General features: G+C 47.3%; 1 pseudogene; it reads right to left on the bottom strand.

The window, feature by feature from the left end:
* LOC144487036 (X-ray repair cross-complementing protein 6-like) overlaps positions 1–27,750 on the bottom strand; it is a 74,779-nt pseudogene extending 47,029 nt beyond the window's left edge.
* Positions 27,751–27,970: the final 220 nt, after the last annotated feature.

Genomic DNA, 27,970 nt, shown 5'->3' with positions numbered 1-27,970 from the left:
AGATGTTGACTATCTAGCTGATCTATGCCCTTCATTATTTTATGGACCTCTGTAAGATCACCGCTCAGCCTTCTATACTCCAGAGAAAAAAGTCCCAGTCTATCCAGCCTCTCCTTATAACTCAAACCATCAAGTCCCGGTAGCATCCAAGTAAATCTCTTCTGTACTCTTTCTAGTTTAATAACATCCTTTCTATAATAGGGTGACCAGAACTGTACACAGTATTCCAAGTGTGGCCTTAGCAATGCCTTGTACAACTTCAACAAACATCCCAACTCCTGTATTCAATGTTCTGACCAATGAAACCAAGCATGCTGAATGCCTTCTTCACCATTCAGTCCACTTGTGACTCCACTTTCAAGGAGCTATGAACATGTACCCTTGGATCTCTTTGTTCTGTAACTCTCCCCAACGCCGTACCATTAACTGAATAAGTCCTGCCCTGGTTTGATCTACCAAAATGCATTACCTCGCATTTATCTCAATTAAACTCCATCTGCCATTCGTCAGCCCACAGGCCCAATTGATCAAGATTCCGTTGCAATCCAAGATTACCTTCTGCACTGTCCACTATGCCACCAATCTTGGTGTCATCTGCAAACTTACTGACCATGCCTCCTATATTCTCATCCAAATCATTTATATTAATAACAAATAACAGTGGACCCAACACTGATCCCTGAGGCACACCGCTGGTCACAGGTCTCCAGTTTGAAAAACAACCCTCAACAACCACCCTCTGGCTTCTGTCATCAAGCCAATTTTGTATCCATTTAGCTACCTCACCCTGGATCCCGTGAGATTTAACCTTATGCAACAACCTACCGTGCGATACCTTGTCAAAGTCCTTGCTAAAGTACATGTAGACAACATCAACTGCACTGCCCTCATCGACCTTCTTGGTTACCCCTTCAAAAACACTCAATCAAATTTGTGAGACATGATTTTCCACTCACAAAGTCATGCTGACTGTCCCTAATCAGTCCTTGCCTCTCTTAAATAATTTAGCAGTAAAATTGGACCCTTCGTTTGACTGAATCTCCCTGGGAAATCCATAACGGGTAAAGAAAGCAAGCAAATCCCCCACAACCTTTTTTGCCTTGATATTCCATAATGGAATTGCGTCTGGAAACCTGGTAGACACATTCATTACGGTTAAAAAAAATACTGGTTCCCACTTCTGGTTTTAGAGAGGGGACCTACACAATCAATGATAACCCGTGTAAAAGGTTCTTCAAATGCGAGAAGTGGCATCAAAGGGGCTGGTTTTATCACTGCCTGTGGTTTTCCTACCATCTGATACATATGACAGGTACAGCAAGATTCAATCACATCTTTATGTAGTCCAGACCAATAGAAATGCTTCTGTATCTTAGCCTGAGTCTTCTTCACCTCTAGATGACCTCCGACAGGTAACTCTTGTGCTACCCGCAATACTTCCTGTCTGTATTCTACCAGCAACACAATCTGGTGAACTTCTGCCTATTTCTCATCTGCACTAACTTGCCAAGGTCTCTATTTTCACCTTAAGATTTTACTATTAAGGTAATAGCATTCTGGAATACACTCTGATTCCTTTTCCGAGTCGGCTTTATGATATAAATCCTTTATCACCTCATTTCTTTGTTATAACTCCATTAATCTTTTAGAGCTAGACACCTCTGCCTGATCCTCTACCTGCTTAGGTCTTTCCTTTACCATCTCATCAGAGTGTCAGCTAGCTGGACCTCAATTCCTTCATCTTTCTCTTTTGTTCTCCCACTCCTGTTTTAACTAATGGCTGTGGGATCTTGTCACCACACGATCTGGAAAAATTCCAGGGTATTTTTCTTTTAACTCCTCAGTTCCCTGGTTTTCTTTTGGCTTTTCCACTACAGTGAGCATCAGTCCCTCCTGTGAACCAGCGATATCATTTCCAAGAATAAACTGTATTCCTGGAATAGCCAAGTTTTCCATCACTCCCACTATCACTTACCCAGTCTTGATTGGACTTTCTAGCCTTATCTTACACAGGGGACATACTCCTCTCTCCATTTATTCCACAGATTACCACTCTCTCGGGCAATATTTCAGGAGTGCAAATATTTTCATCTCTTACTATTGGAGACAGACTAGCTCCCATATCTCTCAATATTTTAACTTCTTTACCTGAGGGAGAATTTAGCACGGCCAATGCACCCTAACTAGTACATCTTTTGGACTGTGGGAGGAAACCAGAGCACCCGGAGGAAACCCACACAGTCACGGGGAGAACGTGCAGACTCCGCACAGATAGTGACCCAAGCTGGGAATTGAACCCGGGTCCCTGGCACTGTGAGGTGGCAGGGCTAACCACTGTGCCACCTCGCTGCCCCTAGATACTAATACCTTTACAAATATGGTGTCCTGCATTCTTCCCATTGCAAGTGTACACATGTCACTGACACCATCTTGGGAGTTTAAGAGGCCTCGTAAAGGCTGAATAATGGGCAGCACAGAGATCAGTTTTAACCACCCTCCCCAGAGCCACCCCACTCGTGTTTATAGTTTAACAACACAACACGTGGTGCATTCAGCAACTGCACCAGGAGCAGAACCCAATTGGTCATTTCAAAATGTATCAAAGTGCAGTTTTGGGAAGAGAAATGATTACCGTAAGTTTCCGCCGACAGCCTCGATAGCACGACTCAGCTTGAAGGCACTGACTCCTGTAAAAGGATTTAATTCTTCAGTCAATCATACAGCCTAATGTTTAGCAGGAGCAGTAACTGAACCATGGTGAGGTGTGTATCCGCGGTTGTCAGGGTCAAGTTCATGGATTTGGAGTGCGCCATCCGGGGCACGAAATTACGACAGCGCTCACACAGAACGCTGGCCACACCTCATGGAGTTCAGTTCCAGGCACCCTCCCACAGACAGAACACCAGGTTATGGCGTTAGTCCAGGGCAATTCCCCAGGATGATACAGACCATGAGGGGATTGACTTTTGAAATTTGGCTTATTTTTGGGGGCGGCACGGTGGCACAGTGGTTAGCACTGCTACCTCACAGCACCCGGGACCCGGGTTCGATTCCCGGCTTGGGCCACTGTCTGTGTGGAGTTTGCACATTCTCCCCGTGTCTGTGTGGGTTTCCTCTGGGTGCTCCGGTTTCCTCCCACAGACCGAAAGACATGCTGGTTAGGGTTCATTGGCCGTGCTAAATTCTCCCTCAGTGTACCCGAACAGGCACCGGAGTGTGGCGACTTGGGGATTTTCACAGTAACTCCATTCCAGTATTAATGTAAGCCTACTTGTGACAATAATAAAGGATTGGAGGGAGCCCTTTTCAACCCTGACACTGGGGCTTATTTGGGGCCTTTGTACCAACACATCACAACAAAATAAATCACACAAGGTTGTGCTTTTTTTTTCATTACTTTGTGGGACCCGGGCGTCACTGGCTGCCAGCGTTTATTGCCCGTCCCCAGCTGCCCTTTGGAGGGCAGTTGAGAGTCAACCACATTGCTGTGGCTCCGGAGTCACATGTAGGCCAGACCGGGTAAGGGCGACAGATTTCCTTCCCTAAAGGGACATTAGTGAACCAGATGGGTTTTTCCAACAAATGACGAGTTATAAGGAGAGGCTGGATAGACTGGGACTTTTTTCTCTGGAGCGTAGGTGACTTAGGGGTGATCTTATAGAGGTCTATAAAATAATGAGGGGCACAGATCAGCTCGATAGTCAATATCTTTTCCCAAAGGTAGGGGGGTCTAAAACTATAGGGCATAGGTTTAAGGCAGTGGTTCCCAAAGGGTGTGGCGAGAGAGGATGGCAAGAGTGGTGGGAAGATTCAAGGACAATCAAAGAAACAGTTAAACATGGTTTGAACAAGCATTGTTTTATACTTTCTGGATGTCCCATGATCATATTATAAAGTAGTTGTGTTCTATGTTATGAATCAAGCACTGCTCGGAGTTGTTTTTTTTAAAATGTATTTCTTACCAATAACAAATTCGGTGTGGGGCGAGCAAATTTTTATTCCGAAAGTGCGGCCCAGTGAAAAAAGTTTGGGAACCACTGGTTTAAGGTGAGAGGGGAGAGATACAAAAGTGTCCAGAGGGGCAATTTTTTCACAGAGGGTGGTGAGTGTCTGGAACAAGCTGCCAGAGGTAGTAGTAGAGGCGAGTATAATTTTATCTTTTAATAAGCATTTAGATAGTTACATGGGTAAGATGGGTATCGAGGGATATGGGCCAAATGCAAGCAATTGGGACTAGAGTCATAGAGGTTTACAGCATGGAAACAGGCCCTTCGGCCCAATTTGTCCATGCTGCCCTTTTTTAAAAAAAAACCCAAAGCTAATCCCAATTGCCTGCATTTGGCCCATATCCCTCTATACCCATCGTACCTATGTAACTGTCTAAATGCTTTTTAAAAGATAAAATTGTACCTGCCTCTACTACTACCTCTGGCAGCTTGCTCCAGACACTCACCACCCTCTGTGTGAAATAATTGCCCCTCTGGGCACTTTTGTATCTCTCCCCTCTCACCTTAAACCTATGTCCTCTAGTTTTAGACTCCCCTACCTTTGGGAAAAGATATTGACTAACTAGCTGATCTATGCTCCTCATTATTTTATAGACCTCTAATAAGATCACCTCTCAGCCTCCTTCGCCCCAGAGAAAAAAGTCCCAGTCTATCCAGCCTCTCCTTATAACTCAATCCATCAAGTCCCGGTAGCATCCTAGTCAATCTTTTCTGCTCTCTTTCTAGTTTAATAATATCCTTTCTATAATAGGGTGACCAGAATTGCACACAGTATTCCAAGTGTGGCCCGGCATGGACAAGTTGGGCCGAAGGGCCTGTTTCCATGCTGTAAACCTCTATGACTCTAGTTTCATGGTCATCAGTAGATTCTTAATTCCGGATTTTTTTTATTGAACTTATCTTGATAGACACATTAACAAACGGGGAATAGAGGGATATAAGCGGTTGGTTAGATCGGTAAAAGTGATTGGCGAAGGCTTGGAGGGCTGAAGGGCCTGTTCCTTTGCTGTACTGTTCTTTGTTGTTCAGTCCGATAACACCATGGAGGGGTCACGAGAGGGGGTGATGAGGTAGACTTGGATGTCATCAGCATATTGTGGAGCCTGGCATCATGTCTTCAGATGGTGTCACTGAGGGGCACCAAGTAATGGACAAGACTGGAAAAGGGACATGGAGGCAAATCTAACAGTAACACTTGCATCACCAGCACCAGTGACCATTCCCAATGAGAGAGAATCTCAGCTGCTTCCCTTGACATTTAAATATTACCATTGCTGAATGCTCCATTATTATCATGAGGGGGTCACTAATGACTAGAAACCTAACTGGACCAACCACGTTCTGCATCTACAAAAGCAGGTCAGTCGCTGTGGCGATGAACTCAGCTCCCGATTCCTCAAAGCCTGTCACCATTCAGGACTCAAAGCAAGCCGCTTGACTGACACTCCATTGACTGGATCCACTACAGTTTGCCTATCGCTGCAACAGGTCCACAGCAGACGCCATCTCCCTGGCCCTGCACTCAACCCTGAAACACCTAGATAACAAGGACACCTGTGTCAGACTCCTATTTATCGACTAAAGCTCAGCCTCCAACACCATTATTCCCACAAAACTCATCTCCAAACTCCGTGGTCTGGGCCTCAGCTTCTCCCTCTGTGACTGGATCCTGAACTTCCTACAGCCCACAATCAGTAAGGATAGGCAATAACACCTCCTCCACGATCATCCTCAACACCGGTGCCCCACTAGACTGTGTTCTCAGCCCCCTACTATACTCCTTATGCACCTATGACTGTGCGGCCAAATTCCTCTCCAACTCGATTTTCAAATTTGCTGATGAAACCACCATAGTGGGTCGGATCTCAAACAATGACGAGACAGAGTACAGGAATGAGATAGAGAATCTGGTGAACTGGTGCGGCAACAATAATCTCTCCCTCAAAGTCAACAAAACGAAGGAGGTTGTCATCGACTTCAGGAAGCATAAAGGAGAACATGCCCCTGTCTACATCAATGCGGATGAAGTAGAAAGGGTTGAGAGCTTCAAGTTTTTAGGTGTCCAGATCACCAACAACCTGTCCTGGTCCCCCCATGCCGACACTATAGTTAAGAAAGCCCCACCAACGCCTCTACTTTCTCAGAAAACTAAGGAAATTTGGCATGTCAGCTACGACTCTCACCAACTTTTACAGATGCACCACAGAAAGCATTCTTTCTGGTTGTATCACAGCTTGGTATGGCTCCTGCTCTGTCCAAGACCGCAAGAAACTACAAAGGGTTGTGAATGTAGCCCAGTCCATCATGCAAACCAGCCTCCCATCCATTGACTCCGTCTTCATTTCCCGCTGCCTTGGAAAAGCAGCCAGCATAATTAAGGACTCCAGACGCCCCAGACATTCTCTCTGCCACCTTCTTCCTTCGGGAAAATGATACAAAAGTCTGAGGTCACGTTCCAACCGACTCAAGAACAGCTTCTTCCCTGCTGCCATCAGACTTTTGAATGGACCTACCTTGCATTAAGTTGATCTTTCTCTACACCCTAGCTATGACTGTAACACTACATTCTGCACTTTCTCCTTTCCTTCTCTATGAACAGTATGCTTTGTCTGTATAGCGTGCAAAAAACAATACTTTTCACTGTATACTAATAATGTGACAATCATAAATTAAATCAAAATCAGCTCGGATAACAGCAGATACCCGGGAACATCACCACCTGCAAGTTCCCCTTCAAACCACACACCATCCAAACTTGCACTCTATCACCATTCCTTAACTGTCATTGGGTCAAACCCTGAAACTCCCTCCCTCACAGCACTTTAGGTGTACCTACATTACAGGGACTGCAGCGATTCAAGAAGGCAGCTCACCACCACCTTCTCAAGGGCAACTAGGGATGGGCAATAAATGCTAGTCTAGCCAGCGACACCCACATCCCATCAATAAATAAAAATGAATATGGTCGTTATTTTGTGCACAGATGTATCAGTGACCAATCGGTTTTATTTTGGAGTTGGCAGAGGGCGGACTGTTGGGTAGGACACTGAGAATATCACGCCTGACAATTAATTATGCGTTGTCAGAGAGCACGTCTGTATAAGTTTAAACACTGTGGTCCAAGCTCGGGGGCGGGGGCGGAATGGCCTCCCTCAGCACTGTAGGGATTCTACGACTCCATGAAAAGCAGTCCAGGTTTTTGTGTGTGCTGTTGTCCAAAGCTAAAACAGGGGCACATAAACCTGTGTCAATTACTGCCCATCTTATTTAACATCCTTGATGCTTAATAAATCTCCATTTTTCTACAATTTGTCCCCTGCTGTTAACATCTTTGTCGCACTCAAAGTTCCTTACAGCAGTGGGTATGAATCATAGAAACCCTACAATGCAGAAGGAGGCTATTTGGCCCATTGAGTCAACCACAATCCCATCCAGGCCCTATCCCCGTAACCCCATGTATTTACCCTCACCAATCCCCCTGAACTAAGGGACAATTTAGCATGGCCAATCCACCTAACCCACAGACCTTTGGACTGTGGGAGGAAATCCACGCAGACATGGTGAGAATGTGCAAACTCCACACAGTGACCCTGGCCGGGAATTGAACCCGGGTCCCTGGCGCTGTGCGGCAGCAGTGCCAACCAGTGTGCCACTGGGTGACTGTGTTTGAATCATAGATCTCGATGCTGCCCTGAAACCAGACAATGGTCAGAATTGATGTTCCATTGGGGGAATGGCACCATTGACAATGCAGCATCCCCCTGGTATCGCCCTGCAGTGCCAGCCTAATGTGCCCAAACCCTGGAGCAGGGTTCTGTCAGCAGACTCCAGTCCCAAAGTGAGAGTGCGATAAATTAATACTGGCTGAGCCTGGAGAGAATCACCCCCTCCCTCAGATATGCCAGATAAATGCCAGGATGGCACAGTGGTTGGCACTGCTGCCTCACAACGCCAGGGACCTGAGTTCGATTCCTGGCTTGGGTCATTGTCTGTGTGGAGTTTGCACATTCTCCCCGTGTCTGCGTGGGCTTCCTCCGGGTGCTCCGGTTTCCTCCCACACTCCAAAGTTGCATGGGGTAGGTGGATTGGCCGTGCTAAATTGCCCCTTAGTGTCAGGGGGACTAGCAGGGTAAATATGTGGGGCTATGGGGATAGGACCTGGGTGGGATTGTTGTCGGTACAGACTCAAAGAACAAAGAACAAAGAACAGTAGAGCACAGGAAACAGGCCCTTCGGCCCTCCAAGCCTGTGCCGCTCCTTGGTCCAACTGGACCAATCGTTTGTATCCCTCCATTCCCAGGCTGCTCATGTGACTATCCAGGTAAGACTTAGACGATGTCAGCGTGCCTGCCTCCACCACCCTACTTGGCAGCGCATTCCAGGCCCCCACCACCCTCTGTGTAAAAAACATCCCTCTGATATCTGAGTTATACTTCGCCCCTCTCACCTTGAGCCCGTGACCCCTCGTGATCGTCACCTCCGACCTGGGAAAAAGCTTCCCACTGTTCACCCTATCGATACCATTCATAATCTTGTACACCTCTATTAGATCTCCCCTCATTCTCCGTCTTTCCAAGGAGAACAACCCCAGTCTACCCAATCTCTCCTCATAGCTAAGACCCTCCGTACCAGGCGACATCCTGGTAAACCTTCTCTGCACTCTCTCTAACGCCTCCACGTCCTTCTGGTAGTGCGGCGACCAGAACTGGACGCAGTACTCCAAATGTGGCCTAACCAGCGTTCTATACAGCTGCATCATCAGACTCCAGCTTTTATACTCTATACCCCGTCCTATAAAGGCAAGCATACCATATGCCTTCTTCACCACCTTCTCCACCTGTGTTGCCACCTTCAAGGATTTGTGGACTTGCACACCTAGGTCCCTCTGTGTTTCTATACTCCTGATGATTCTGCCATTTATTGTATAACTCCTCCCTACATTATTTCTTCCAAAATGCATCACTTCGCATTTATCCGGATTAAACTCCATCTGCCACCTCTCCGCCCAATTTTCCAGCCTATCTATATCCTGCTGTATTGCCCGACAATACTCTTCGCTATCCGCAAGTCCAGCCATCTTCGTGTCATCCGCAAACTTGCTGATTACACCAGTTACACCTTCTTCCAAATCATTTGTATATATCACAAATAGCAGAGGTCCCAGTACAGAGCCCTGCGGAACACCACTGGTCACAGACCTCCAGCCGGAAAAAGACCCTTCGACCACTACCCTCTGTCTCCTATGGCCAAGCCAGTTCTCCACCCATCTAGCCACTTCTCCTTGTATCCCATGAGCCTTAACCTTCTTAACCAACCTGCCATGTGGGACTTTGTCAAATGCCTCACTGAAATCCATATAGACGACATCCACGGCCCTTCCTTCATCAACCGTTTTTGTCACTTCCTCAAAAAACTCCACCAAATTTGTAAGGCACGACCTCCCTCTTACAAAACCATGCTGTCTGTCACGAATGCGATTGTTCCGTTCTAAATGCACATACATCCTGTCTCTAAGAATCCTCTCCAACAACTTCCCTACCACGGACGTCAAGCTCACCGGCCTATAATTTCCTGGGTTATCCCTGCTACCCTTCTTAAACAACGGGACCACATTCGCTATCCCCCAATCCTCAGGGACCTCACCCGTGTCCAAAGAAGCGACAAAGATTTCCGTCAGAGGCCCAGCAATTTCATCTCTCGTCTCCCAGAGCAGTCGAGGATAGATGCCATCAGGCCCTGGGGCTTTGTCAGTTTTAATGTTCCCTAAAAAACCTAACACTTCCTCTCTTGTAATGGAGATTTTCTCTAACGGGTCAACACCTCCCTCCGAGACACTCTCTCTCTCTCCAGTAGGATTCCCTCATGCTGGAACATTAGCTCCTAACGTTTTAACACTTCTAGCTGCCAGTGCAGGGTTTCCCATCATTATCTGCATGAATCTGTCTTGTGAACCATCAGCTAACTGAGGAGAAGGGGGATGAAGTTTGGACCCTGTGCTCTATAAATACCCTGGGTAGAGCCATGCCCACTTGGCCAAAGGGCAGCAGTAACAGCGGCTGAGGGTTACCTGTTATCAGAGTCTCATCTGGGTAAATGAACTGTGGGGGTCTGATGTGGTGGTGCTTCTTTAAGAGTGACAATGGCTTGAAACCAATGAGAACCAAGCCTGGGCCATCAAATCTCTTCAATTCCTCGGTTTCCTCTTTCTCCAGAACAATCTGCCTCTGTCCATAAACCTGGGAACCAAAAAGAACAAGAACAGGCTTAAATTATATGAAAGAGCAACATCTTTCGAGGTACTCACCCGCTGACCCTCCCAAAGCCTGTCAACCATCTACAAGGCACAAGTCAGGAGTGATGGAGTACTCTCCACTTGCAGCTCCAGCAACACTCATGAAGCTTGACACCATCCAGGACAAAACAGCCCGCTTGACTGGCACTCCTTCTACAAGCATTCACTTCCTCCACCACGGACACATTGGCAGCCGTGTGTACCATCGATAAGATGCACTGCAGGAACTGACCAAGGTTCCTTCAATAGCTCCTTCCAAACCCACAACTACTTCCATCTAGAAGGGCCAGGGCAGCAGATACCTGGGAAGACCATCACCTACAAGTTCCCCTCCAAGCCACTCACGATCCTGACTTGGAAATATATTGGCTGTTCCTTCACTGTCGCTGAGTCAAAATCCCTGAACTCACTCCCTAACAGCACAGTGGGTGTACCTACACCACATGCACTGTAGCGTTTCAAGAAGGAAGCTCACCACCACCTTCTCAAGGGCAACTGGGGATGGGTAATCATAGAAACCCTGCAGTGCAGAAGGAGGCCATTCAGCCCATTGAGTTTGTACCGACCACAATCCCACCCAGCCCCTATCCCTGTAGCCCCATGTATCTATCCTGATAGTGCCCCTGACACTAAGGAGCAATTTATCATGGCCAATCAACTAACCTGCACATCTTTGGAGTGTGGGAGGAAACCGGAGCACCCGGAGGAAACCCACGCAGACACAGGGAGAACGTGCAGACTCCACACAGACAGTGACCCAAGCCGGGAATCAAACCCGGGTCCCTGGCGCTGTGAGGCACCAGTGCTAACCGCCGTGCCGCCCTAACGGTCCTCTTCTGGATTAGGTCACACTGTGTGATATGAGCAATCACCGTCATGAGTAACACAGCCTCTGTGTTATTTTGTTAAATAACACAGAGGCTCAAGCACGCTCTGTTCATTAGGCTGGACATATTTTGTGGAATATTCCATCAATATAGATGGTCATGTAACCACATCAAGCAGATAAACTCAATGAAGTGAAAGCAAAATACTATGGACGCTGGAAATCTGAAATAAAAACAGAGAATGCTGGAAAAGCTCAGCAGGTGCACGGAGAGAGAAGCAGAGTTAACATTTCGGGTCCGTATGCCTCTTCTTCAAAGAGCTAATCCAGTGAAGGTCTGACTGAAAAATGGAAAGTTAATCTCGGTATAAAAAGAGCAAAGGGATGGAAGCCTCTTCCCACTGGCTATCTGGATTACGATGGTACAAAATATTCAGGACATTGGAAGAAGGGTGATGCGGACCCCAGAAACGGGGCGGCACGGTGACACAGTGGTTAGCACTGCTGCTTCACAGCGCCAGGGACGCGAGTTCGTTTCCCGGCTTGGGTCACTGTCTGTGTGGAGTCAGCACGTTCTCCCCCGTGTCTGCGTGGGTTTCCTCCGGGTGCTCCGGTTTCCTTCCACAGTCCGAAAGACGTGCTGGTTAGGGTGCATTGGCCGTGCTAAATTCTCCCTCAGCGTTACCCGAACAGGCGCCGGAGTGTGGCGACTAGGGGATTTTCACAGTAACTTCACCGCAGTGTTAATGTAACCTTACTTGTGACACTAATAAATAAACTTTTAACTTTAAACAGGTAACCAGTTAAAGACAGAGCAGAAAATAAAAATGATACATAGAAATCATAGAATCATAGAAACCCTACAGTGCAGAAGGATTCCATTCGGCCCATCGAGTCTGCACTGACCACAATCCCACCCAGGCCCTACCCCCACATATTTTACCCGCTAATCCCTCTAACCTACGCATCCCAGGACTCTAAGGGGCAATTTTTTTAACCTAGCCAATCAACCTAACCTGCACATCTTTGGACTGTGGGAGGAAACCGGAGCACCCGGAGGAAACCCACGCAGACACGAGGAGAATGTGCAAACTCCACACAGACCTCGTACTGATCCTTATTTTAAAATAAAAAAGCAAGTTACAGGGAGGGAATCAGTTTGTGGAAGAAAGGGATGGAGAGAGTCAAACGTAAGTAGAAAGATTCCTACATTACAGCAGTGGCTAAACTTCGAAACCAATGCTGAACAAGGAGACAGGTTGTCGAAGTTTTTTGTCTTGCACTCATCAGGACAAACCCCAGAAGGTCAAATTTCAAACAATTGTGACAATTTATACCACAGGAGAAAAGGGTGTTGATTGGTTGACAAGTCGACTCTGATTGGCCGAGGTCTTGCCATGGACAAAGCAATGGGGAGCTATAGGCTCCTCAAGCTGCCAGATAATTCAAAACAGGTGCAAGGCTTGGGCATATTCCTTTTGTCTGCAGGAAAGTTCAGAAGTACTTCATTGGCTGTGAAGTGCTTTGGGCCATCTTGAAGTTGTGGAAGGCGCTATTTTAATTAATACAAGTTCTTTTTTTCTTTATTTACTCATCTCATTACCATTCTATCTTTGCCTTGCACCATTGTCTCTTCTGTTATTTAATCTCTGCTGCCTCCCCTTTCACTCTTTCCAGCCCTCCATGCATACCTTCCTTCTGTACCTGTTTGAACCCTGTGGCATGTCTAACGCGGGCTAGTTGTAAAGAAAAGTCATTGACCTGAAAGATTAACTCTTGTTTCTCTCTGTACAGTACGCACAAGGGATACAATAACAGGGGAGTTATATTACTGGATGAGTAATTCAGAGGTTTTGACTAATGATAGAATCATAGAATCCCTACAGTGCAGAAGGAGGCCGTTCAGCCCATCAAGTCTGCACCGACCACAATCCCACCCAGGCCCTGTCCTCATAAACCTATGCATCTACCCGAGCTAGTCCCCCTGATACTAAAGGGGCAATTTAGCATGGCCAATCCACCTAAACCGCACATCTTTGGACTGTGGCAGGAAACCGGAGCACCCGGAGGAAACCCACGCAGACACGGGGAGAACGTGCAAACTCCAGATAGACAGTGACCCAAACCAGGAATCGAACCCGGGTCCCTGGCGCTGTGAGTCAGCAGTGCTAACCTACTGTGCCACCGTGCCGTCGATCTAGAGGCACGAGTTCAAACCACACCACAGCAACTGGGGGAGAAAAAGAGAAGATGCTGGAAAATCTCAGCAGGTTTGGCAGCATCTGTGAATAGAGAAAAGAGCCAACGTTTCGAGTCTGGATGACCCTTCGCCAGAGCTGTATAATAAAGGGGAAATTAGTCTGTGATCATGAAATTACCCGATTGTTGTAAAAACCCATCTGGTTCATTAATGCTCTTTAGAGAAGGAAATCTGCCGTCCTTATCCGGTCTGGCCTGTCTGAGGATCCAGAACCGCATGGCTGACTCTCAACTACCCTCTGATTGACTTAGAAAGCCACTCAGTTGTGTCAAAAGTCATGATGAAACTGCACTGTGGATGTGCCTTCACATCGCAGAGTGCAGCAGGTTTAGAAAACGCCCCATCATCGCCTTCTCGAGGGCAATTAGGGATGCACAATAACTCACATCTCGTTCATGAATTAAGAAAGAGCATTTTCTGTTTGTATTTCAGATTACCAGCATCCGCAGTGTTTTGCCTTTGGTCAGGCAGGAGTTGACGTTTTAATTCAGCACGGTATAGGTTCACCGTCCTTTACCTGGGCCTTCTTGGTGTCGCTGGGCAGGAGCGGACTGCCCATCTCCCCGTTAAACCAGCGGGTTTTGGTTTTGACGGGCTCGTTGCTTTCTCGGTACAGGCGGACGGCACTGGGTTTCCTGGCACTCCGCACGAGATTGTAAACTCCGACTGAAAGTTCCACGCCTTCTCCCAGCTTCAGGTTCAGCCTGGCCAAAACAAAACAAAACAAAAACAGGACATCAAATACAACCGACACCGGAACAGAGAGTTTAACAGGGGCTGAAACTCAAAGACATTCTGATGCACATTAAGCGGTTGAAGAAGGCGGCAGTTTAGGGATGGGGGGCGGTGGGGTTTAAGCCAAGGTCCTGACGACTTGGTCAGTTGGATGTAAAAGATCCCACAGCACCACATGGAGGATGGCACGGTGGCACAGTGGTTAGCACTGCTGCTTCACAGCGCCAGGGACCCGGGTTCGATTCCCGGCTCGGGTCACTGTCTGTGTAGAGTTTACACATTCTCCCCGTGTCTGCGTGGGTTTCCTCCGGGTTCTTCGGTTTCCTCCCACATTCTGAAAGATGTGCTGGTTAGGGTGCATTGACCCGAACAGGTGCCGGACTGTGGCAACTAGGGGAATTTCACAGTAACTTTATTGCAGTGTTAATGTAAGCCTTACTTGTGACTAATAAATAAACTTTACTTTGGAGAGCAGGGAAGCTCTGTCCTGTCAAATTAACCTCCAAAAAACAGATCTGGTCATTATCTCACTGTTCAAGTGTGTGTGGAAAATAGTTGCTACGTTTACCAATGTTTGTGAGGAGGATTGTCAGAGGATGCAGCAGGATATCGATAGTCTGGATAGACTTGGGCGGAGAAATGGCAGATGGAATTTAATCCAGACAAATGCGCCTCTTTTTTCTCAGAAGACTAAGGAAATTTGGCATGTCCACTATGACTCTCACCACCTTCTACAGATACACCATATAAAGCATTCTTTCTGGTTGTATCACAGCTTGGTATGGATCCTGCTCTGCCCAAGACCGCAAGAAACTACAAAAGGTTGTGAATGTAGCCCAATCCATCACGTAAACCAGCCTCCCATCCATTGACTCTGTCTATACTTCCCGCTGCCTCAGCAAAGCACTCAGCATAATTAAGGACCCCACACACCCCGGACATTCTCTCTTCCACCAAAAGATACGGTCACGTACCAACTGACCCAAGAACAGCTTCTTCCCTGCTGCTATCAGACTTTCGAATGGACCTACCTTGCATTAAGTTGATATTTCTCTCCATCCTAGCTATGACTGTAACATTCTGCGCTCTCTCCTTTTCTTCTCTATGAATGGTATGCGTTGTCGGTATAGTGCACAAGAAACAATACTTTTCACTGTATACCAATACATGTGACAATAATAAATCAAATCAAATCAAAGATGATGCATTTTGAAAGGTCCAATGCAGTAGGGAAATACACAGTAAATGGCAGGACCCTTAGAAGCATTAACATGCAGAGGGATCTGGGCGTACAGGTCCACAGTTCCCTGAAAGTGGCAACACAAGTGGATAAGGTGGTCAAGATGGCGTATGGCATGCTTGCCTTCATCGGTTGGGCCATAGGGTGCAAAATTTGGCAGGTCAAGTTGCAGCTGTATAGAGCTTTAGTTAGGGCATGTTTGGAATATTGCATACAGTTCTGGTCGCCACATTAAAAGTTTACCAGGATGTTACCTGGTTTGGAGGGTATTAGCTATGAGAAGAGATTGGACAAACTTGATTTGTTTTCATTTGAACGTCAGAGGCTGAGGGGCGACCTGATAGAAGTCTACAAGATTATGAGAGGCGTGGATAGAATGGATAGTCAGAGTCTTTTTCCCAGGGTAGAAATGCCAATTACTAGGGGACAGAGGTTTAAGGCAAAAAGGGGGAAAGTTTAAAGGAGATGTGAGAGGCAAGTTTTTTTACACAGAGGGTGGTAAGTGCCTGGGACGCGCTGCCCGAGGAGGTGGTAGAAGCAGATACAATAGCAACATTTAAGAGGCATCTGGATAGATACATGAAAAGGCTGGGAATGGAGGAATTTGCTATGTAGAGACGAAAGGTCTTTAGTTTCGAAAGGCGTCCTGTGTCCAGACGCAGACTTGGAGGGCTGAAGGGCCTGTTCCTGTGCTGTACTATATTCTTTGTATGGCCGATTCCTGTCAAAGTAACATGATGCACCTTATGATGTTTCAAAATAAGAGACGCAGCAGAGAAACAGGCCATTCAGCCCAACAGCTGCATGCCAGTATTTCCGCTTCCCATGAACTTTCTCCCTCCCCTCTCCCTTTAGCGTTATCAGCGTAACCGGCCAATGATTTTCTCTCTCATGCTCATCCAGCTTCTCCCTAAACGCAGCTACACCATTCATTACAACCCTGTGGTAGCCAAGTTCCACATTCCCATCACTCTCTGGGTAAAGAAATTTCTCCTGCATTCCTGGCCTGGTCACTACCTGGTGTTGACGGCTTCTGGTTTCGCTCTTCCCAGCGAGTGGAAACATGCCCTGAGTGCCTAATCTATGAAGATCGTCCGTACATTTGAGCAGATTGTGTGCATGAACACGGACGTTCTGTCTGCCAAGGTCCGCAGGGAATACATTAGAAACTCTCCGAGGACCCAGGAGACGCGGTGCTACTCTGAGTGACTGCTGACCTGGTGACGGTCCTCTTCTTGTAGTCCTTGGCCCACACTTTCCGAAGCAGATCGCCCAACCTGGCTGACCCCTCGCCTTGCACAGCTGCATCCCCATCCTCCGATACACTGACAAGGTCGCAGTAAAAGAGAGACATGTCAAACCCACCAGGCTTCTTCAGATGCATCAGGTCAAGGATGATACCTGTACACAGACAAGGGCAGAGACAAAGACACGCCATTCACAGCATAGCAGCAAAAGGCAAAGCTTCTGTTATTATTGCTCGCGAGATGATGGGCGGGATTTTCCAGCCACGCTCACCCCCAAGGGTCCATGTCCCGCTCGCTACGATTCCCGTGGTGGGCGGGACGGGAAAATTCCGCCCAGTCTTTTGACAAAAAATGATCGGCAATTTTCCCTGCAACGTTTCTCAGATTCTTTAAGTTGGAGCTGGACCCAGTTCTTGACGAGGGTAAAGATTGTGAAGTACAGAAAATCAGATTTGATCTGTGATCTCCTAGACTGGTTTTGGTTGCCTGACGTGTTTGACTTTGGGCCTGTTTATTTGCCTTGATTAGCAGACTATGTCGGTGACTGGGGGGAGCGGGGGGCGGGGGGGATAGAATGAGGAAAGAGAGGAAGAAGTGTTTAGTTCCGGTCTTCGTACCATCACGTCACAGGGCAGGCTGGCGTGGGCTGCAGGTCTTACCCTTCCTTTAGTTTTGGATGCTGGCTGGCAGGACACCAACCCATGTTGGGAAACAGCCTTCTGGCCATCCCTACAGAACCACGCTTCAGGTGACAATCAGGACAGTGGAAGCAGTGAAGGGATTGTTCGATGAAGCTCCAATGCACAGTACAACACTGGTCTGGCCACTACACTGTCTAACCCCGCTTCAACACGACTGAATAGTTTGAAAGGGAGAAGAGTGGGTCTAAGGCTAGTATTTTAAACTTAAATAAAGGCAACTATGTGGGCATGAAAGTTGTGCTAGCTAAGTGAACTGGGAGATTAGGCTAGGGGACAGATCAATAGACAAGCAGTGGCAGACATTTAAGGGGCTATTTCAGAATATTCTGAATAAGTAAATTTCTACTATTAAAAATATTTGAAGGGGGAGGACCCACTTCCGTGGTTAACTAAAGAAGTTAAGGAAACTGTCAAACTTAAGGAAAAAGCATATAACTGCAGGCCAGATGATTGGTTAGAATGTGAAGAACAGCAGAAAATGACCAAAGGTTAATCAGGAGAAAGAAATTAGAGAATGAGAGGAAGATGGCTAGAAATGTGAAAACTTATATGATTGTGTTTCTACAGGTGTTTAAACAGGAAATTAGCAAGTTAAGTGAGTCCTCTAGAGAGTGAGAATGAACCATAGAATCCCTACAGTGCAGAAGGAGACCATTCAGCCCATTGAGTCTGCACCGACTCTCCGAAAAAACATCTTACTCAGGTCCACCCAATCGATTTATCCCTGTAACCGCATGCATTTACCATGGCTAATCCACCTAACCTAGAGCATCAGGGGAATTAGCTGGGTAAATACATAAGGTTTTGGGGATAGGGCCGGGGTGGGATTGTCAGTGAAGTGATTGTAAGTGTCAGTCGGATGAGCAGGGTAAATATGTGGGGTTACAGGAATAGGGCCTGTGTGGGATTGTGGTTGGTGCAGGCTTGATGGGCCGAATGGCCTCCTTCTGCACTGTAGGGATTCCATGGGATTCTAAGGAAGTGTGTAAATGAGTTGGAGACATTTCAGAGGGGGTTTGCTGGATCGATAGCTGGAACGAGCGGGTTATCTTATGGGGAAAGGTTGGGCAGACTGGGCTTGTTTCCACTGGAGTTTAGAAGGGTGAGGGGTGACTTGATTGAAGTAACTAAGATCCTGAACGGTCTGGACAAGGTGGGCATGGAAAGGATGTTTCTTCTTGTGGGAGAGTCCAGAACGAGCGGGCTCTGTTTTGAAATTAGTGGTTGCCCTTTTAGGACAGAGATGGAGAGAATTCTTTTCTTTCAGAGGGTTGCATGACTTTGGAACTCTCTGGCCGGACTTTACTGGCATGTCCGCTTGAGGTTCGCACGATCCCGCCCGAGGCTAACGGAGAATGCCGTTCTCCGAGCCTCACCCATCCCTGGAATCAGGGCAGGCGTGCCGGTAAAATTCCGGCCTCTGTCGCAGAAGGCAATGGGGGGGTCACTGAATATCTTTAAGGCAGAGGTAGAGAGATTCTTGTTCGGTGAGGGAATCAAAGATTTTTGTGGGTAGATAGGAATGTGGAATTTGAAACACAAACGTACAAGGCATGATCTCATTGAACGGCACAGCAGGCGGGAGGGGCCGAATGGCCTACTTACGCTCCAATTTTGTGCGAAGCACTATTTTCAATCTTGTCAAATCCATCCATTGCCTCAGCCCTCCCCGTCTCTGCGACCTGCACCCCAGTCCAATAACCCTCTGAAATCTCTGCTCTCAGGTGACAAGCTGAGGAAGAGGGTCTGCAGTGACCCAGAGGGAGGGTCAGCGAGTGGAATGCGTGGCACGTGGGAGATTCGGCAAGCATGATGGGCAGAAAACCGGAGCGAAGTATATTTATATCTTTAAATTGATTTCATTTCAAAAGTTATTTCATCGACCGCTATAGTAATTCAGCAACATTAAATATTTTCACTCACAGGTTATCATGTTGAGAAATGTCCTACAGACTCTAAAGACAGCTTTCACATTGGTTTTAATGGGAAAACCTGATTTGTTTAAAGTTGTTTCACATAAAGTTGCACTTCACGGCAATGCAACTGCAATCTTAAGTGAGGACTTTGTGATTCAACATCTTTGAACCAGTCGCTGACAAATGCTTGATGGTAACAGTGGTTTGCCGACCTGTCTCTCGCAGGTCATTGGCCTTTGTTCTGGTCAGTCGTGCTTTGGAGCTGTCTTTAGCATGTGGGTTGTCATTGTTGGTGAACAGCATGATGCGCTTGTGGCTCAGTTTCAGCGTGACGTCACTGAAGAGATTGGAGCAGACCCAGAGAGCATCACTCAACGAGTCATTGGCACTGTGGCCTATGTTCTTCTTGAAGGACTTGTTCCCCTTCTCCCCCTCATACTGGTCCAACTCCAGTACTCGCTTAGCACCTGAGCCCAGACAGAGAGAGTCAGATTAGAACATCAATCTATTAAACACACCAGGGGAGGCGATGGCCCAGTGGTATTATCGCTAGACTATTAACCCAGAAACTCAGCTAATGTTCCGGGGACCCGGGTTCGAATGTCGCCACGGCAGACGGTGGAATTTGAATTCAATAAAGAAAAAATCTGGAATTAAGAATCCACTGATGACCATGAACCATGGTCGATTGTCAGAAAAACCCATCTGGGCCACTAATGTCCTTTAGGGAAGGAAATCTGCCGTCCTTACCTGGTCTGGCCTACATGTGACTCCAGAGCCACAGCAATGTGGTTGGCTCTCAACTGCCCTCGGGCAACTAGGGATGGGCAATAAATGCTGGCCAGCCAGCGACGCCCGTGTCCCACAAATGAATAAAAAACAGGAAATGGCCCATGTTCTTTTTACATAGATACAGGATGATGACCTATTAGGGACAGAGGCCTCAGAAACCTGCTCTTACACTTTCAAACTTAAGGATCCTGGGGCTAGAACTCTCCTCCTCCTCTTGGCTTTTTAATTTTTCTTTTATAGGATGTGGGTGTTGCTGGCACGACCATCTGTTATTGCCCTCGAGAAAGTAGGTGGTGAGCCGCCATCTTGAACCGCTACAGTCCCTGTGGTGTAGGCACACCCACAGTGCTGTTAGGGAGGGACTTCCAGGATTTTGCCCCAGCGACAGTGAAGGAACAGCTGATATATTTCCAAGTCAGGATGGTGAGTGGCTTGGAGGGGAACTTGCAGGTGGCGGAGTTCCAAGATATGTGCTGCCTTTTTCCTTCTAGATGGTAGAAGTCATGGGTTTGGAAGGTGCTGTTCATAAGTTGATAAGATATAGGAGCAGAATTAGGCCATTTGGCCCATCGGGTCTGCTCCGCCATTCAATCATGGCTGATATGCTCCTCATCCCCATTTTCCTGCCTTCTCCCCATAACCTTTCAACCCATTCCCAATTAAAAAATCTGTCTAACTCCTCCTTAATTTTACTCACTGTTCCAGCATCCGCTGCACTTTGGGGCAGCGAATTCCAGAGTTTCACAAGCCTTTGGGAGAAGTAGTTTCTCCTCAACTCTGTTTTAAATTTGCTGCCCCTTATCCTAAGACTACGACCTCTCGTCCTAGAATGCCCCACCAGCAGAAGCATCCGCTCCACGTCTACTTTATCCTGTTGAAGGAGCCTTAGGTGAGTTGCTGCAGAGCATCTTACAGATGGTACACACGGCTGCCACTCGGTGGAGGAGAGTGAGAGTGTTGAAGGTGGTAGATGTGATGCCAATCAAGTGGACCACTTTGTCCTGGATGGAGTCGAGTTTCTTGCGTGAAGTTGGAGCCGCACTCATCCGGGCAAGTGGGGAGTATTCCATTACACTCCTGACTTGTGCCCTGTAGATGGTGGACAGATATTGGGGGAGTCAGAAGGTGAGTTACTCCCCGCAGAGTTCCCAGCATCTGACCTGCATTTGTAACCACAATATTTCTATTCCACCAGGACCTCAAAACAATGCATCCAAGAACTTGTGCGTTTTGAACCTCAGTCTGAGCTGTCCTGCAAAATGGTGCCTCATGCCACAGATATCAGACGGACATATTTTACACAGAGGGTGGTGGGGGCCTGGAATGCGCTGCCAGGCAAGGTGGTGGAGGCGGACACACTGGGAACGTTTAAGACTTATCTAGACAGCCATATGAACGGAGTGGGAATGGAGGGATACAAAAGAATGGTCTAGTTTGGACCAGGGAGCGGCGCGGGCTTGGAGGGCCGAAGGGCCTGTTCCTGTGCTGTATTGTTCTTTGTTCTTTATGCCAGCCAGAGTTCCCCACACCTCCAGTGGAAGTGGGCTCGAGGAGACACATGTTCTGCTCCATGGAAACAGAATCTCATCTGGACTTGAGCCGTCCGCTTAGTGGCTCTGGACGGGCTGAGATTGCGGTTATTAGCAATTAGGTCCAAGAATGGGCATTAAATCTGGAGTTTCAAATAGACTATTCTTATTAGCAGAATATTCATTCCGTTCCTGGGGTCCAGACAAGTCTTGGAGAATTGTGAGTTGTAAACATGTGAAATTTATTTTCAAGTTTTGTGGTTGAGGCAGAAAGGATGTTAACCCAACTGGACAGAGGGACAAAGGAAATGGGATCAAGGAAATATCGAATTTTACATACATGGTGGCACGGGTGGCACAGTGGTTAGCACTGCCATCTCACTGCGCCAGGGGCCCGGGTTCAATTCCGGCCTCAGGTCATTGTCTGCGTGGAGTCTGCACATTCTCCCCGTGGGTTTCTTCTGGGTGCTCTGGTTTCCTCCCACAGTCTGAAAGACGTACAGTTAGGTGGAATGGCCATGCTAAATTAACCCTTAGTGTCAGGGGATTAGCAGGGTAAAGACATGGGGTTGCAGGGATAGGGCTGGGATTGTTGTCAGTGTTGACTCGAATGGCCTCTTTCTGCACTGTAGTATTCTATGATGAGGAGGCCATTCAGTCCATCATGCCTGTTCCCTGCTCTTCATATCAGTGATCCAATGAGAAGACGGTGGGTAAATGTGAAAAGTGCAACCGAAAGGCACCAATTGCATTGATATAGCGCCTTTCCCAATCCCAGATGTCCCAAAACGCTTTACAGTCAATACTTCTGAAGTGTATTCCCAGTATTCCGGCCAATAGTTACTTCTCAATCAACATCACTGAATCAGATTGCCTGGTTATTGTCACTTTACTGCTCCCAGCTGCGTACCTACACCACAACTTGCACAGAGCAGAGTCCCAAGGGAAGGACATACCCCACACCGAGTTTAAATGGACTTGCTCCAGATCTGGGGGATAAACTTGCCTGGTGTGTCCAAGTCGTGGAGGACATAAACATGCTTGAAGTCAACAGAGTTCTTGTGCTTCTGAGTCCCGAAGAACACGACAGCCAGAAGGTCACGGTCGCTGCTAATAATCTTACTGGTGTAAACCCTGTGGACACACTGCAAGTAGAGAGAGTCTAATCAGTCAGCAGCACTATCAACCGACCTTTGCGGAAGGATGTATTGGCCTTGGAGGGAGTACAGAGAAGGTTGACCAGGTTGATACCGGAGATGAGGGGGTTAGCTTATGAGGAGAGATTGAGTAGATTGGGCCTGTACTCGTTGGAGTTTAGAAGGCTGAGGGGAGATCTTATAGAGACATATAAGATAATGAAGGGGCTAGAGAGGGGAGAGGCAGAGAGATTCTTTCCACTTAGAAAGGAAACAAGAACTAGAGGACACAGCCTCAAAATAAGGGGGAGTCAGTTTAGGACAGAGTAGAGGAGGAACTTCTTCTCTCAGAGGGTAGGGAATCTCTGCCCATTGAAGCAGTGGAGGCTACCTCATTAAAAATGTTTAAGTCACAGGTAGATAGATTTCTGATCAATAAGGGAATTAAGGGTTATGGGGAGCGGGCGGGTAAGTGGAACAAAACCACGATCAGATCGGCCATGATCTTATTGAATGGCGGGGCAGGCTTGAGGGGCTAGATGGCCTACTCCTGCTCCTATTTCTTATGTTCTTATATTCTTAAAACACTCAGCACACGCAGACACAGGGAGAACATGCAAACTCCACACAGACAGTGACCCAAGCCAGGAATCAAACCTGGGTCCCTGGCACTGTGAAGCAGCAGTGCTAACCACTGTGCCACCGTGCTGTCCCTTTTGCACGGTCGATTTTCTTCACAGTATTTTTGAAAAACATCAGGACAAATTTCGAAAACCTTTTTTGAGGTAAAAATGTGCCTTGAATGTTTTCAAGAAGAGGGACTGTGTGTGTGTGTCTCTCAGAGATGTGAGGGAGAGACAGACATCTGGTTTTATAGGACCATTAGAGTATCAGGCATAGGAACAGAAGGAGGCCATTCAGCCCATCGAGTCTGTTCCACCATTCAATGAGATCATGACTGATTTGATAATCCTCAACTCCACTTTCCCGCCTTATCCCCAAGACCCTCGATTCCCTGACTGATTAAAAATCTGTCTACCTCAGCCCTGAACATACTTAACGACTGTCACCTACAGCACTGTCACTGGTCTCCTCTTACCTGAATAGTCATGTCGAATGCTGAAGTGGCCTCATCATTCATTTCAAACATGGCCTCCGAGGCATCGATGAGGAAGACTAAGCTATCCCTGCCTGCGTATCGAACGTCCTCTGAAACATAAATCAACACGTCACAACCTTAACTGATAGAAAAGAGCGGCTGGTGACAAAACCGAGGAATCGCAGCTTGTGATCATTCTCCAACCACTACACGCTTCTTTGTATTAGGAGGGATTTATGGTGTTTGTAACAGCTGGACATCTCTGTGAGTGGATGTAATACATTCTCTTTTGTAAAAAAAAATCGATAGCTGTGCCTCAACAACCTTCTAACTGCTAGAACCGCAGTGACATCACTCAGAGAAGGCCCCGGAAAGACTGCAGGGGTTGGGGGGGAGGGTGTCACCCTGGTTTGATTTGATTTATTGTCACGTGGATTAGTATACAGTGAAAAGTATAGTTTCTTGCGCGCTATATAGACAAAATATACCATTCATAGAGAAGGAAAGGAGAGAGTGCAGAATGTAGTGTTAGTCAAAGCTCGGGTGTAGAGAAAGATCAACTTAATGCGAGGTAGGTCCATTCAAAAGTCTGATGGTAGCAGGGGTGCACGGTGGCACAGTGATTAGCACTGCTGCCTCACAGCGCCAGGAACCCGGGTTCAATTCCCAGCTTGAGTGAAAGTCTGTGTGGAGTCTGCACATTTTCCCCGTGTCTGCGTGGGTTTCCTCCCACAGTCCAATGATGTGCGGGTTAGGTTGATTGGCTATACTAAATTGTCCCTTAGTGTCAGGGGGATTAGCAGGGTAAATATGTGGGGTTACGGGGATAGGGCCTGGGTGGGATAGTTGGCGGTGCGGGCTCGATGGGACAAATGGCCTCCTCCTGCACTGTAGGATTCTATGATTCTAAGAAACTGTTTTTGAGTCGGTTGGTACTATGATCTCAGACTTTTGCATCTAAATCCCGATGGGAGAATGTGGAAGAGAGAATGTCCGGGGTACGTGGGGTCCTTAATTATGCTGGCTGCTTTGCCAAGGCAGCGGGAAGTGTAGACAGAGTCAATGGATGGGAGGCTGGTTTGTGTGATGGATTGGGCTACCTTCACGACCTTTTGTAGTTCCTTGCGGTTTTGGGCAGAGCAGGAGCCATACCAAGCTGTGATACAACCAGAAAGGATGCTTTCTATCTGCGGACATACGACTCTCACCAACACCTACAGATGCATCATCGAAAGCATTCTTCCAGTTGTATTTCCTTAGTCTCCTCAGAAAATAGAGGCGTTGGTGGGTTTCTTAATGATCGCGTTTTACTCATCTAATAAAATCAAATAACTGGGGATGCTGGAAATCTGAAATAAAAATGGAAAATGCTGGAAAAATTCAGCAGGTCTGGCAGTGTCTGTGGAGAGAGAAAGGATTCAGATCTTTCTGAAGTTGTGGCTGAGTCACATGGGAGGAATACCTTCACTGTGCCACCTGTCATGAAGCTGGAAATGTGTTTGCAAAAATTGAATTAAGAAAGACTTGGAAGTACTGTGAACTGTCAGGGAGATAGTGTTAAACTTGAAGAGGACAAAGACGGGGCTGATGGAATGGACAAGTATCAGATTAAATGTAATGCTGAGAAACGCAAAATGATTCGGCACGCTAGCACAGTGGTTAGCACTGCTGCTTCACAGCTCCAGGGACCTGGGTTCGATTCCCGGCTTGGGTCACTATCTGTGTGGAGTTTGCACATTCTCCTCGTGTCTGCGTGGGTTTCCTCCAGGTGCTCCAGTTTCTTCCCACAGTCCAAAGATGTGCGGGTTAGGTTGATTGGCCATGCTAAAAATTGCCCTTAGTGTCCTGAGATGCGTAGGTTAGAGGGAGTAGTGGGTAAATATGTTGGGATATGGGGGTAGGGCCTGGGTGGGATTGTGGTCGGTGCAGACCCGATGGGCCGAATAGCCTCTTTCTGATTCATTTTGGTAGGAAGAATGCAAAGGACACAATATAAAATAAAACAAACAATTCTAAAGTGGGTGCTGGAGCAGAGAGACCTGGGTGTATATGTGCATAAATCACTGAAGGTGGCAGGACAAGTTGAGAAAGTGGATAAAAAGGCACATGGGATCTTGGTCTTTATAAATAACAGCACAGAGTACAACAGCAAGGGAGTGAAAATGAATTTTTACAAAACACTGGTCCAGCATCAACTGGAGTATTGCGTCCAATTCTGGAGATTGCAATTTAGGAAAGATATGACGGTTTCAGAAAAGGTCCAGGTGGTTCCAGGGATGAGGGACTTCAGTTATGTGGATAGATTGGAGAAGTTGGAACTGTTTTCCTTGGAAAAGTTCAAAATCACGAGGAATCTGGACAGAGTCAAGAGGGAGAAACTGTTCCCATTGGTGGAAGGATCAAGAACCAGAGGACCAATGCACCTAACCAGCACATCTTTCCGGAGAAAACTGGAGCACCTGGAGGAAACCCACACAGACACGGGGAGAATGTGCAGACTCCGCACAGTCACCCAAGCCGAGAGTCAAACACGGATCCCTGGCGCTGTGAGGCAGTAGTGCTAACCACTGTGCCACCCTATATAACATCTGGGTGAAGCACTGGCAAGGCTATGGTTTCAGGTCAGGATTAGAATTATCAAAACGTGCGCAGTGTGTTGTACTTAAACATAATAAATAGGAACAGGAATGCTCCACCATTCAATGAGATCACGGCTGATTTGATTGTGGCCTTAACTCCACTTCCCTGCCTGTTTCCCTCTCCTATCAAAAACCTGTCTCATCAGCCTCGAATGTTCTTATTATCGAGAGGTGTACAGCATGTTAGAATCGTAGAATCCTACAGTGCAGAAGGAGGCCATTTGGCCCATCAGGTCAAAGGTAGGGTTCTGAAGACTGTGGAGGAACAGAGAGATCTTGGGGTCCATATCCACAGATCTCTGAAGGTTGCCTCTCAAGTGGATAGAGCTGTGAAGAAGGCCTATAGTGTGTTAGCGTTTATTAACAGGGGGTTGGAGTTGAAGAGCTGTGGGGTTATGCTGCAACTGTACAGGACCTTGGTGAGACCACATTTGGAATATTGTGTGCAGTTCTGGTCACCTCACTATAAGAAGGATGTGGAAGCGCTGGAAAGAGTGCAGAGGAGATTTACCAGGATGCTGCCTGGTTTGGGGGGTAGGTCTTATGAGGAAAGGTTGAGGGAGCTAGGGTTGTTCTCTCTGGAGCGGAGGAGGTTGAGGGGAGACTTAATAGAGGTTTATAAAATGATGAAGGGGATAGATAGAGTGAACGTTCAAAGACTATTTCCTCGGGTGGATGGAGCTATTACAAGGGGGCATAACTATAGGGTTCATGGTGGGAGATATAGGAAGGATGTCCGAGGTAGGTTCTTTACGCAGAGAGTGGTTGGGGTGTGGAATGGACTGCCTGCAGTGATAGTGGAGTCAGACACTTTAGGAACATTTAAACGGTTATTGGATAGGTACATGGAGCACACCAGGATGATAGGGAGTGGGATAGCTTGATCTTGGTTTCAGATAAAGCTCGGCACAACATCGTGGGCCAAAGGGCCTGTTCTGTGCTGTACTGTTCTATGTTCTATCAAGTCTGCTCTGACCACAATCCTACCAGGCCCTATCCCCATGCATTTACCCTAGCTAGCCCCCCTGACACTGAGGTGCAATTTAGCATGGACAATACATCTAACTCGCACATCTTTGGACTGTGGGAGGAAACCAGAGGACCCAGAGGAAACCTACACAGACACGGGGGGAATGTGCAAACTCTACACAGACAGTGACCAAAGCCGGGAATTGAACCCGGGTCCCTGGCGCTGTGAGGCAGCAGTGCTAACCACTGTGCCACCGTGCCGTTGTAAACCTAGGGTTCACATTTGACCTACCTTCGTTTTCCTCTGCCTCCTCTGGATCCTCCTCATCTTCATTCCGAAAGTGTGACTGCCAATCCGCCATATCTGCTGTGGAGGAAGTGCCAACTCCCCTGTCAGGTAGAAGTACAAGGGACAACATTAACCAAAGGAGACATTCCTGGATCATGGGATTAGCCCAGAGAAGTGACAGAGACAAGGTGGCAGAATAATTCAGTCACTTTGGACTCAAAACGATTTAAAAACAAAAGTGCCTTGATTGGTTTCACTTCTTCAAGGGCATACAGCTCTCTCAATCGGAGCTA

Source organism: Mustelus asterias, unplaced genomic scaffold (assembly GCF_964213995.1).
Source record: "Mustelus asterias unplaced genomic scaffold, sMusAst1.hap1.1 HAP1_SCAFFOLD_559, whole genome shotgun sequence".
In the NCBI taxonomy this organism is placed as follows: domain Eukaryota; kingdom Metazoa; phylum Chordata; class Chondrichthyes; order Carcharhiniformes; family Triakidae; genus Mustelus; species Mustelus asterias.
The sequence above is the reverse complement of the archived record's forward strand: the minus strand, read 5'-3'. Positions and strand labels throughout refer to the sequence as shown.